Source organism: Xenopus tropicalis, chromosome 9, assembly GCF_000004195.4.
Source record: "Xenopus tropicalis strain Nigerian chromosome 9, UCB_Xtro_10.0, whole genome shotgun sequence".
Taxonomy (NCBI): domain Eukaryota; kingdom Metazoa; phylum Chordata; class Amphibia; order Anura; family Pipidae; genus Xenopus; species Xenopus tropicalis.
The window spans coordinates 55,880,949-55,894,310 of NC_030685.2; the positions used below are offsets into that span (position 1 = coordinate 55,880,949).

The window sequence follows — 13,362 nt, forward strand, 5'->3', positions numbered from 1 at the left end:
TGGATCGACGAGACGACTGATCGGTCGTCTCAACGATTGGGTGGGACAAAAGATTTTGATTGGGTGCTGTTGAAGGCGCGCAAGCAACAGCTGCTTTTAGGGCTCAGTCCGCCATATAGGGGTAGACCAATGGTCGCAGGAAAGATTGCAATTGTTATGTGTATGGCAACCTTCAGTCAAGTTAAACCTGCATTTTAGTAGTCTAGTTCTTGTTTTGAAATGATGTCCTGTCTAGTCATATGTCATTAGGGCCTTGCTAAGCAACTACCTGGATAGTTTGGCAAGGTTTTACTGTACTACTGGCTGGATCTTTCTGTTTCTGAGTCTATTCTGCATAGACATTGAATTATATTCAAACTCCAATAAGGCAACAGAATCACAGAAATTATCATTATTGTAAAAAGAATCATTGGGACTATGGTCCTTGCAATCAATTACCAATATTCCTTGGCTTCACATTTTCTATAATAGGATGGATCACAATTCCTAGTTTTGCTGCATTTTGGGCCAGATTTAAATAAAAGAAAAAGCTTATCTTCTTAATCAATTCCAGATTTTCCCACAGAGCCAGATGCAATTCAGTGAAAAAACTTATCACTATTGAAGTCTATGGGAAAAAAAAAAACTATAGCAAAAAGTTTATACACAAAAGTTTTTTCTCCTCAAATTGAAACTCATCCATAAGTTTTCACGTGATAACCCACAAAATAATCAATTCTCATGGAACTGAATCAGGCCCACTGTCTCTAATGTCTTAAGAACTCCACTTGAGTGATTAATTTAGCAAATCATTCTGTTGTTTGTATCAATTATATTATCATATAACTTTTTCAGTGTAATAGCCCAGTTATCTGAAAGGGTTATTATGTACTGTACTGTTATAATTCATACAGAGACTATTAAACCAGTGGGTAGGCTGAGGCCATTAGTTGGCCTTCAGTGGGACAGCCATGTATTTAAACATATTCAGTTGTATGGTAGAGCTTAAAAGAGCTATTCCATGAAAATGCTAGCCAAAACATAGAATGTAAATGAAAATGATTTTCATTATTTATTTAAAAAACTGTTAAAATTACACTTGTTCTGAAACAAAAGTGGCTTTTACATACTAAAGCATACTTAAAGTTAAAATATGTGCTTAGGCAGCTCTTTATTGCTCAAACAAATCTGAAAGGAGAGGAAAGTGTTGATGCTTAGTTTATTGTACTCATTCTTCGTTCTGTCTCAGGTTAAAGCTTTTTTTGAGCCAGATACAAGAAATACTGCCTGGCACAACTACCAACCATTTTAACAACCCCTTACCTTTAGTCATATGAAGAAAAGATAAGCAGTATTAAATATGTTCAAAGGAACCTTTTAAAATACATCTATTTTTATGTAAAGCAAATAGACTAGGACAAACAAACCTCATAAAAAAAGAATTATTATGCAATTATCTTTCCAGGGACAGACCTGTAACCTGCATATACAACCTAAGGTTATCAATTACCTGTTGCGAACTGGTACCTGAACTGCTGAGTTGAAATACAGAGTTTTACATATAAAGTAAATAATGCTTAACCCATTTATTGTCCCCAGAATGTGGGGTAACAGATAATGTCGTGGGTGTAGAAGTCTTCCTTGTCCATGCGTTTATTGTTCCTATTTTCTACTCAGCACTGCATGTTTGATGGCCTGCAAGCATCTAGGGGCTACGTTTACAACCTTGTGTGCAGAAACCAGTCGTATAAGTTATCACTTTATATCTGCTCAGTTCTGCTCCCTTTTTCCCAGCACCCAATAAAAGGCCCCTTGTGATTAAGGTAATCCCTCCTATTAGATCTCTAATATACAGATTCCAGTATCAGTGCAAACAGAAACCAAAGGTTGTGTAAATATGTGGGTGGCTCAGATTCTTCTGGAAAGACAGGCTGTGTTGGACTGGAATCTTGGATCCACCTAGAAAACAGATACCAATGTATTATCCTATATTTCCTGCTTCTTCTGCCATATCCTCTGGTCATTTCTGTCACCCTTTTCTGTTCTCTGCATATCTTCCCTACTGTTCTATATCTCTTCATTTCCTGTTTTTATCCACAACTTTTCTTTCTTAATACCTTCCCTTCTTTCTTACTTTTCTAAACATCTCTTCTACTACTTTTTTCATTTTATATCCTAATTCTTTTCTTTCTTTCTTGGAAGCATATTCATGAAGCTAAATGAAACATTCCTGTTGTATGGAAGAAATTTCTAAAATGTAATTAAGCTTAAGCCAGTTGAGCACTGGACTGGCTGTTGTAGAAAAGTTTATTTTCCTGTTTTCTCCATGCCAACATACTAGTTAGATATTTGTTATTCTTTAAAGACAACAAAAAGCATCTTCTGAATGTAGCGCTGAATGAAACAGAGGGAGCATCATATTTTAAAGCTAATCGTGTGGGAAAAACTTGTGGAATTTCTGAAAACTGCACTATAATTCCCTGTGGATTTTATGGTGAGCTGAAATTGTGTAGATTCCCAGGACCTCCCACCAGCTCAGCATCCCAATCTGTTGTATAGAGAACAGTGTGCAATAAAGTGTGTTTGCACTCCCGTTTGTTCTGTTTCACAGTACTCTCATATTCTGCTGGCAGGGGAGGGGTTAACATTTCTAGCTCTGTACAACATATGTCTTCAAACAATAAATATGTGTAGATTGTTGTGTATACAACAAGCCCACATACAGTCTATTATGTTTAAATGATCCTTAGATAATACATTTTGATGAATACATACAGTACATAAGTATATATTATGAATGACATGCCTCTCCAGAAAATCTTTCAAATGTGTATTGTTGAATAAAAATGCCATGCAGCATTCTCTGTAGTAGTGTAGCATTATATGTAAATACATAGAAGAGATTTTCCTGGTGTTAGTTGACCTTTAAACTGATTGTGCAACACTTTTCCTTACATTTTGGTTACTACATCAGTTCTCAAGATGGAGCCAACCTTGCTTGCCTTGTTGGTTTACCTTGCTATAATGTGTTAAGTTGACAGGCTTTAGATGAAGCAATGTTTGCTCTTGATCACTACCCACTAAACTGAAATTAGATCCGTCAACTAAAATAAAATGTTATCATTTCTGGAATGTTAGAAATTACCACTTTTTTCCACTTTTTTGGCAGCCTTATGTCAGGCATGTGGCCCTGAAATGATTGTTGAGAATAGTTGGGGATAGTTTGCTTACAAATCTTGAAGGATGAAATATCAGACATTATGTAACACAACTAGGGACTTAATAGCCATACAATAGTTCCTTTCTTACACTCTAGAATAGGTTTTAGGCATGCAGAAAGGTAATACATCTGTAATACTGTATTTTAGCTTTTGGAATAATTATAGTTTTGTGTTTTTCAGAGGACTCCCCTGCTGGACTTTTTTCTGGAACATCACTAAGAATTGGTAAGCTCTTTATTATTTGAACATTCCCTCCATTTCAGATTAATGGGGTTTGCCATAAAAACCTTACTGCATGCACGGAAGGCAACACTTACATATGGAGCAGTGGGGAGAAGTCCCCATTGTTCCGTATGGGAACAAAAATTTTAAGATTTTGGTGCGGCAGGGCGGCATGCCGCCCTAGGCCCGGGCCTTTGTGGCCTCTCCACAAATCTGGGCCTGCCAATCCCTTGCAAACTGGTACAATACAAGGAAGCCCTGTCTCTAAAGCTGGCCAAACATTGCAAGTTGTACTATGTTGGTGATATGGGCAATATCGGACTGATCCGATCATTTGGTCCTAGAGCCAAACAATAAGATCACAGCAACTATGATACAGGCCATCAGAGCAAGGACCTTATCTAGTCTTCACTAGATTTTTAAACCTGTCCAATCGATATATGGGCGTTTTTTTAGGCGAGATATCAGTTGGGTATACCTGCCAGAAGCCAATAAGCTGCTGAATCAGCCGGAAGAAGCTGAATTGGCAGCTAAAATCTGCCCATGTGGAACAGTACCACCAACATTTTTTTAAAGTAATTAAAATATAATGTACTGTTGCCCTGCACTGGTAAAAGTTGTGTGTTTGCTTCAGAAACCCTGCTATAGTTTATATAAACAAAGCTGCTGTGTAGCCACGGGGGCAGCAACTCAACTTGGAAAAATAGGCTCTATAGAATACAATGGGAATCTATACAACTTATCTGTTATCTGTATTGTAACCTGCACCTTTTCTCCTTTTTTAAATTTGAAAAGCTGTAGTAGGGTTTCTAAAGCAAACACACAACTTTTACCAGTACAAGGGAATAGTAAATAATATATTAATTATTTTGATACACTTTCATTTTTTTGGTGTTACTGTTCCTGTAACTCTTGCTGAGTCAGCGGCAAGTACAGGGCTCTGGAACACCGTGCAGCCCCAGGTTCCCTGCACCTGGAATTTGCACTTTCTCAATGCCTCTCCTTTGATAAATGTGCCATGCAAATGTGCCATTTTGTGAAAGGCCAGAAATTGTCTGCATGATGCTAATATATACATGATATGTTTGGAAGACAGTGAAAGTGTAATTGACATCTCATAGTACAACATACACTAGTTCCTGTGATATCCCAGTGCTTTCATAATAAAGGGGTAGATCACTTTCACAGAACTTAAAGGGGTGGGTCACCTTCAGGTTAACTTTTAGTATGTTATAGAATGGCCTATTTTTAGCAACTTTTCATTTGGTCTTCATTTTGTATTTGTTATAGCATTTGAATTATTTGCCTTTCTCTACTGACTCTTTCCAGCTTTCAGATGGGGGGTCACTGACCCTGGCAGTAAAAAAAACCTGCTCCATGAGGCTACAATTTTATTGCTATTGAACCTTTTTTATTGCTTATCGTTCTATTTAGGCCCTCCCCTAGTCATAATCCTGTCTCTCTTTAAAACCACTGCCTGGTAGATAGCTCCTTAAGTTCCACACTGGAGAGGTAAAGAAATAAAAAAACTGCAAATAATGAAAAAAATGAAGACCAACTGCAAATTCTCTGAAAATAGCCCTCCCTACATCATACTTTGTGAACTCACAAATGAACCCCCCCCCCCCCACAAAACTCTAAAAGACACAAATTAAATACCGATTGTTACAATTTGCCTAAGAAAGCTTTCATTGACTTCTACAAGACCTCAACAGCATTTAGATGACAACATTTTTTTATGCTTAATAAATCACAAAAAAAATTGATTTTGTTTTACACAAACAAATTAAATTTAATGCAAAAAAATACATCCTGCGGAAAAAAAAGAAATATGAGCTGCTGCTGAGAAATGTATGACTAATGTATTAAACTGTAAAGTTTACGCTGCACATGGCTTACTGGGCTGGTACTGAGAAATAAGAGGCGGAGAGTGAAAATGAGGCTGATTTAAAAAAAAATTTAAATAAAAATAGTTAAAAATTGTGAAGGTGAACTGCTTCTTACGTGAAAGCACTGAACATAAAACAGGCATCCTAGGCACATGAGAAAGTTGTGCTATGAGGTACCAGTAACTGTCATCAAAACTCTCAGTTTCAGTTCACTGATATCAATCTGTATCAGATGGCTTTTCAATACAATCATGCCACTATATCTTTTTGGGAGCCTCACAGTTAAAGGTGCATAAACTCTTATGTGGACATTGTTTATTTACTGCATATGGTATACAATAAGAGTGATCAAAATAAACAAATGTTTTTACTACTCCGGAGATCTTAAAATTCTAAAAATATATTTTTGTAAAACTTGGTTCCTCGTTAATAGACATTGGCTATACTGTTGTTATGTTTTTAAGTCATATGAAAGTTATTGTTTGTCTTAAACCATTCCCACTTACTCTAGTTCCACCTTAGGACACAACCCCCTTAAGTTTCAACCTCGTAAAGCTGCATTTAGCCATTTTTGTGTGCTCATTGATGCCAGTTGGATTATTAATTCTGGTACCTTGTCCTGCTAGTGAAAATACTGTGCGAAAGCTGTACTGGAACTGGTCAAAGACCCATTTAGTGTTTGTGCTGTAAACCAATAAGGAGTCAAAGAGCCCAATTTTTAAAATCTGGGTCATATGGTGCAGCACAGAGATTTAGTACAGCTTTGTTAATGATGAGTAATGTAGTTTTAATTTATCATTTCTATAGCATCACAGGGGGATAGTTACCTGGAAGTTATTAATTATACTTAGCTGCAAGCAATTAACAGTTTAAATCAGGGCAGCAAAATACTTTGTTGTGAAATGAGATTTATTAGTAATGGGACTAAAAACTGATTAAAAAAGCAACATGACTGTCTAAACCGTTTCCTCTGGCCGTAGGGCTGCCTCCTTAGAAGGCTCAAACAGTGGCAAGGGGTTCAGCCTGAAGGCAAATTAGCGAAAGATTTGGAGTAAATACCTGTAAGATGATTTTTATGTGGTTTCCTCTACTCCTCTTGAATGGTTGGTTGTACATATCTCTGATTTCTTATACAAAAAGAAGAGCTTGGCAAAATGTGGTCAGATTCCTGAAGGAAATAAGAATCTGTTGGGTATATGTTAATATAAAGAAGCATAAAGCATAGTACTTTATTTTATTGTCAATTCAAGCATAAACTTCTTACTATCACTTACAGGAAATAAAATGAGGGTAAATTAGACTTTAAAGGCACATACATAAATGTAACCAATAACTGAATAGTTACAGTATACTGGTAAAAAGGACAACTAGCATTGATTTTTACTCATCATTGCTAGGTATATTCATTGATCTAGTAACCTCAGCAGTTACCTTGAACAATGCTTATTTAAACATAGTTTTGCACTGTTTTAAACAGCATGATTTGCTTAGACAAAGGGGTGGGGGAATGAGCAGACAAGAAGAAAAACAGAGGGCTCATCTGTCAGAGTTGTTGCTTTGTGTTGCCATGCACCTGATTTTAAATATCTGAGATCTAGGAGGTTTCCTGCTATTGGGCAATGAAGATCTTACATTTTGGAACACTGGCTGTGATGCGTAAAAGAGCAATAAAACTATGCACCTCCCAAGATGAAGACAGACAGGTTGGATGAGATTTATAAATAGAATGCAGGAAGATGCAGACAGGACTGTGCTGTAATTCAAGCCCTACCTTACTCCTGTCTGAGAATATACAGTTTTGCAGATGTATTTGGGAAATTGCCAACTATAATGATGAAAGAAAATTGATTTTTACCTTTAGTGCTACAGTTGTTGCTAAATTACAACTCCTGGCATCCCCTTAAACATCTGCTGGAAGTTCTTTGTAAGGAATATCAATGGTTGTCTGTTCTGGTGGAAAGCTTGAACGTGTGTTGCTTAAAGGAAAAGTGTTCTAGTTCTGGTTTTACAGAGGATGGGTGTCCATGTTTGGAGTCTTTGGGTACTTTATGTTTCATGGCTGGTATTTTTATTACACTTTCTTTACATTTTTTAACACCTATATTTTCCTGTCAGCCCATTCAAACACAACTGTAATCCCTGGGTTCTATAATTGATTAGGCATTAAATACCCCTATGATGAATACAGTTTTGTGTAGATGTACTCCCTGCTATTTGTGGTCAACAGCCTTTGTGTGCAACTGCATTCTTTCTCTCTATTAGATTATGACCAGCTGGGTCACCCAGCTGGCCCTATGAGATATGTCTTGCTCCAGGTGGGAGCTGGATGCATCAAAATCTGATATGGCTGCTATGTTTATATAAAGATGATTGGCTGCACTGCGAATAATCACATTTAAGCACCAATGTGCTCCTATGTCCAGTACTGGACATATACATAAATTCTTTCAAGCTAATATTATCATGTAAATCTAAGCCATCTGTCTATAACTATGGAGGAATGCTGAAGGACACATCAAAACGTTTGCTGTTTTAAGCTGCATACATAAATGGCCCCAGCCTTACATTAAATTCCTGACAGCTTATGATAATTGTCTGTTCATCATCAGCTCTTTCCTTTCTTGCCTTCTTTCAGCTCACCATAATACTCTGCCCAATATTGTACCTACTTCTTGTCCTCTACTCCCTGTTAGGATAAGCTTTTTAGGGTTTACCATGATGCCCTTATTGTACATCACTTACATATTGTGCAGCTCTTTACAGAGCTTATACTCACATCAGTGACTGCCCCAATGGTGCTTACAAATTCTCTGTATCGCTTTCACACACATTATGGTCAGTTTTATCAGAAGCTATTTAACCTGCCTGTACATTTTAGGAGTGCATGTGAGAAAACAGGTGTACATAGAAGAAACCCACTAAAACACAGTATTTTATCTGCCTTGTACCACAGCTTTTATTTCCTCACATGTCAAAACTATTTTCCTTTATATTTTCTCATTTATCCTTTACTCTATTTAATCCATTTATATATTTCTGTCCCCTCTCCATTAAGGTCACATATTTTAATTTAAACTCATTCTTTCTGTCTCTCCTGACATTTATTCTGCCCCCTGCATCCACTCCCCTGTTCCCCATTCACAACCAAGCAAGGACCAGGAGTCTCTTTATTGTTTCAAATTTAATTGAATCACAGACTGACCATGTTTGCAGCATTTTGTGCTAGATCTGCTCTTCTGCTATTGCGTTGTTACCGATATACAGAGCATAGAAAATGATGTGAGGATTGCTGAGTAAGTGTGCCTGCTGGCTGCTTAAAGATAAATACCAGGTTGTTAAAGTAGAGTCCTAGGGGGTTAGAGAGTTCAAGAGTGATGCAAAAGAAAGTACTCACAGAAAATGTTCTGTGCTTAAAAATCTGTTCATTTGGTATGCTTCCTATGCTGATTATGTAACTGTCTTTAAATATATTTTTTTTTTAAAAAAAGCCTAGGTTCTTAATGTAAAAGAAAGAAAACAAATGACTCAAACACTAATGTTTATTGTCATTTTCACCAATTGTTGAGCAACCTGGCATCAAGGTCCTTAACAAGACTAAACATTGTCCTGACAATATTCAGGCAGTAAGTAAACAATCTAGACATGATACCAGTGGGTTTTTATACCCATCTGGTAAGTCTTTTGTTGATTAAGAAAATGTTTATGGAAACATTAAATTGTAAATTGTACGTTTTTCTTTCTCATTTGCAAACAGTTTCTGTACCAAATACTAGTTCAGAAGTTTGGAGTTTCAGTAGTCAAACAGGACAGGGTTTCCCTATCATGCTATGCTGTTCTGTGACTTTTTGTTTGCTGATAGCAAGCACCATTTCTCACTAACTGCATTGCCCTTGGGCTTCCACTTGTTTTATTTGTTGTACCAAAAGATCCATATCTGGGACACACTAGTAATTTATATCAGCTTTTGACAAAATGATTCTTAATCCCTGTGGTCTGTTCCTGTGATTTGTTTTCTGCATACTCATACAACTTACAAAAATAACACACCTCTACCTGGAGTCATTTTTATCAGCATTCTGATTTTTGTGGTGTTAGAGGTTTCTAAAACCAGAAATAAACTAATTTCCACTAAAAGCATGAATGTCTAGTCATTTTTTAAAACAGCAGAATTGAAAAAGCATGAACGAATTAAATTGCGGAATGAAAACGAACAACGAATGTTGTTTTACATTTTCCTACAAATATTCAGTTACAAACAGAACCCCCCCAAACCTCAAACACTACAAATTAAATAAAGATTGTTACAATTTGCCTAGAACAACTCTCACTGATTTCTGCACGACCTCTACAGCAGTTAGATAGTATTTGTAACCTATAAAAAATGGCAAAAAAACATAAATCGTGGAAAAAAAGATGTAACATTTTAATAGTTATAGATTTGCATTGCCTTTGTGGGCCTTTGTAGCTGATTTTTTTCCGATGTGGAATGTGCAAAGCAGATTCTTGAGCAAGCACAGTTTCAGTGAACACACCACTTGCTATCATAGAGGGCATTTTCCCAAGCAACCATTACAAGACAAAGGATCAACAGTAAACATTTACCTCCATGTTGTGTGTAAGCTAGTGATCTAGGTTTAGTTTTGCAAAGTAACTTTATCTTTAAACCATGTGTGAAGTTCAACTGTTCTGGATAATTATATGTAATAATAAAGCTAACTAATCTTTCCTCCCAGTGGGAAAATAAATATTCCATGAAGAGCAGACAAACATAAAAATACAGTAGAAAACATATGGTATTCATGACCATGCTTTGAAAGAAACCCACCATTTCATATGGATTCCTTAAAGCTGAATTGTTTCCTTATGTGCTATGAAATAGTACACTGGCTTGATTGTCTTAAATAACATAACATTGCCAAATACAGATAATAAAAGCAGAAGTCAGACCTCTTAAAATGACAGCACTCATAGAAAACAAAATGCTACTGCAGCTCAAGCATTTTATTGTAGGGTTTTGCGTATTCTGAGTGGGAGACTCTCTATCCCAAGTGATAGCTTACAGGAACATTTCTGGAGTAAACCTCCATGCACACACAATTGGAGTCCAGTAGCAATAGAGACCAATATCAGAATATATGTCTTGTACATTCCTACTATAGCAAATAGAAACTCAATAAAAATGATTGAGACAGATATGGCTGTAATGTATTGTAATGTCCTGTAATTCGCAGTTGCAATAATAGTTCAAGTTTTAAAAAATGCAGTCATGTTGTGCTTTTATATGGCATCAAAACAAAATCATTTACATGCATAGGGCCATTGATACTCATGATCATAACACTCATCATATTTGAATATCCTATCATGTATCTTATCTGAATATCCATAACAGTACATACTAATACACTAATACACATGAAATAGGTAAAAGGATTTCTTCTAGTTGTGGTGAATTTAAAATACTTGTTGGCTGTAGAAGGATGGGTAGTTGTTAGGTTGCAATAGATTAGCGATAACTGTGTGCTACTATCGTCAATAGATGAATGTTATCATTTATTTCTAGGCTAATTTCTCAGCAGAACTTTTTGTGTCTAGTTTAGTGTCAGCATAGATATTATCAGTACGTTCCCTACAGCATACTTAATGAAAGGGGTAGTTACCTTAACTTTTGGTATGAGGTAGTTAATGTTATTCAATGACATGCAATTAGTTTGGACTTTTAAAGGCTGTCTGGTTGCAAGGGTTTCAAATAGACTAGTAACCAAGCAACAGTTTATCATTTAAAGTAGAAGGATGGAGTCCAAGGTTAAAAATAAAAATTCAAAATACGGGGCAGATTTAACAAAAAGTTAGATTAGAGTTTACCATGGAAAAACTCACCCACTTTATATTCATTCCCATGGGATTTTTAGAAGTGAATTTATAAAATGGTGGACTATCATTTTTACCCATGAATAAGCAGTTAGCAGTTCTGTAGTAGAAGGGGCGCCCAACGTAACTAATAATAACGATAGGAAAAAATTGCTGTCTTAATTAAAATGCAATGTCTGAGGCAAAAATAAATTTAATCTAAATGGTTGCACACATTAAATATGTGGTAGAGAATATATGGCGCTAACGATCAATGGTCAATGCATTTACGGTGCAAGAGGAAGAAAAGACCAGTTTCAGTTAGTGCACCCTTTCTTTTCTGCCCACCACCTATAAAAATACATATGGCATTTTACTTTCAGTTTATTAAAAATAAACTTATTATTTAATCTAAAAAAATCATTGCAATAGATTTAAAAAATATATATACAAGACTGAATAACATTTAAAAAATGTTTGCAAGGAGTGGTGGAAATTTGTTCCATATGCTAACCAAAACCATGGTCCTTAGAATATGGTAACATATGTGGGTTTAGAAGTAGGTTTCAGTCAAGTAAGCCCAGCTTGGAGGAGGGGCAGCATGACCCAGGCTCAGCCCATGCCGGAGCCCAATAGGTGGGTTTAAGTGAGTGGGCAGGGTTAATACTGGGGGGAGGAATACGTGGCCATTTCACCGCGTGGCAAGGTTAAAGCTGGCCATACACGTGGCGATCTGACGATGTTTCGTGCGACCATCTGTCGCCACACACCATCGGTCGCCACAAACCATTCAGGGCTGAATCGGCAGGTAAGGAGGTAGAATCAATAGGATTTCTACCTCCTTCTGCTGATTCAGCGCTGAAGGGAGATTTTGGTCAGACGCCTTCTATGGCGCTCGATCAAAATTTTCAAACTGGTCTGATCGGCGAGTCGGCTGATATCAGCAGCTTCCTGCGATATCGGTCGGCTCGCCGACATACCATACACGCACCGAATATTGTACGAAACTAGGTTTCGTACAATATTATCGGTGCGTGTATGGCCACCTTAACTTGCCACCATTTTATGGTAGCAGGTAGGAAAGTAAAGTTCCCTACCCGCCCTCCCTAGATGGGGGTGGTATTTACGATCGGGTTTGTTGTTTTCTTAGTTGTCACAAATGTGGACAAGGAGGGTGTGAGGAGTGCCGGGAGACCGGCGCGCGTTCTTACCTTCAGGCGCGCCGGTCCCCGGTCTCCTTCTGTACAGCACGCTCCTGCGCGCACCTCTCCTCGGCGCGTTCCGACGTGCAATGGCAAGGGGAGCGCGCGCGCATGTGCAATAGCTTTAGGCTATCTGGGCACTGCGCGATGACGTCAGCGGACGCGCTGACGTCACTATGGCGCCAAATTCAAACCTTAAAAGCGTCTTCCTTGCTAGTTTTCCTTGCCCAAGCTGGTCCTGTATTCCTGGTGCCTTGCTAAGCTGTCTTGTATCTGTTTCTCTGGGTTTTGACTTCCTGCCTGACTTTTTGACTACGATCCTTGCCGCCTGCCACCGACCTTTGCCTGACTTTCCACTACGATCCTTGCCGCCTGCCACAGACCCTTGCCTGACCACGACTCCGATTTCGTCTTAACCCTTGGTACCGCATTTGAATAACCTTGGCCGTAAGTAGGATCCCCGCTTCTCCCGCCGCAGAAAGTCCGGGGCCCCAAAAGGGCGTCGGTGAACACCGGGGTCAGCAGGGCTCTCCTACTTACCTAAGGGGTTATTCCAGGCAGTTACCGGGCTCCTAAGCATACAGACTGTAACAGTTAGCTTGGGCCTACATGGAGCCCTCTCATGCTGCCCCTACTGGTTCCCTGGAGAATGTCCTGGAAGCACTCCTCAAGCGCTTGGAATTTCAAGAGGCTCAACAGGCTCATCTCTCCCAGTCCCTCCAAGGGGCGCAAGGTGGTTCTGCTTCGCCTCCACAGGTTCCTGTCTCAGTTGCTCCTTCGGCTGTGGTACAGCACTTCGAGCCTAAGATTCCTGCTCCTATGCGCTACGCAGGGGATCCTGAGGTTTGCCGTGGTTTCTTGAACCAGTGCCTCATTCAGTTTGAACTGTCTCCCCTCAGGTTCCCCTCTGAGAAATCCAAGGTGGCATACATCATTGCATTGCTCCAGGGTAAAGCACTGGCCTGGGCATCACCTCTGTGGGAACGAGACGACCCTTTA

General features: G+C 38.4%; 1 protein-coding gene across 7 annotated transcripts in view; it reads left to right on the forward strand.

Annotated features, from left to right (window-relative positions):
• map2 (microtubule associated protein 2) overlaps positions 1-13,362 on the forward strand; it is a 149,459-nt gene that overhangs the window by 11,838 nt on the left and 124,259 nt on the right. For all 7 annotated transcript variants that reach the window (XM_031892777.1, XM_031892782.1, XM_031892781.1 and 4 more), the window contains exon 2: positions 3,381-3,425. The gene's annotated coding sequence lies outside the window, so the exon portion shown is untranslated. The remainder of the gene's footprint in view (positions 1-3,380; positions 3,426-13,362) is intronic.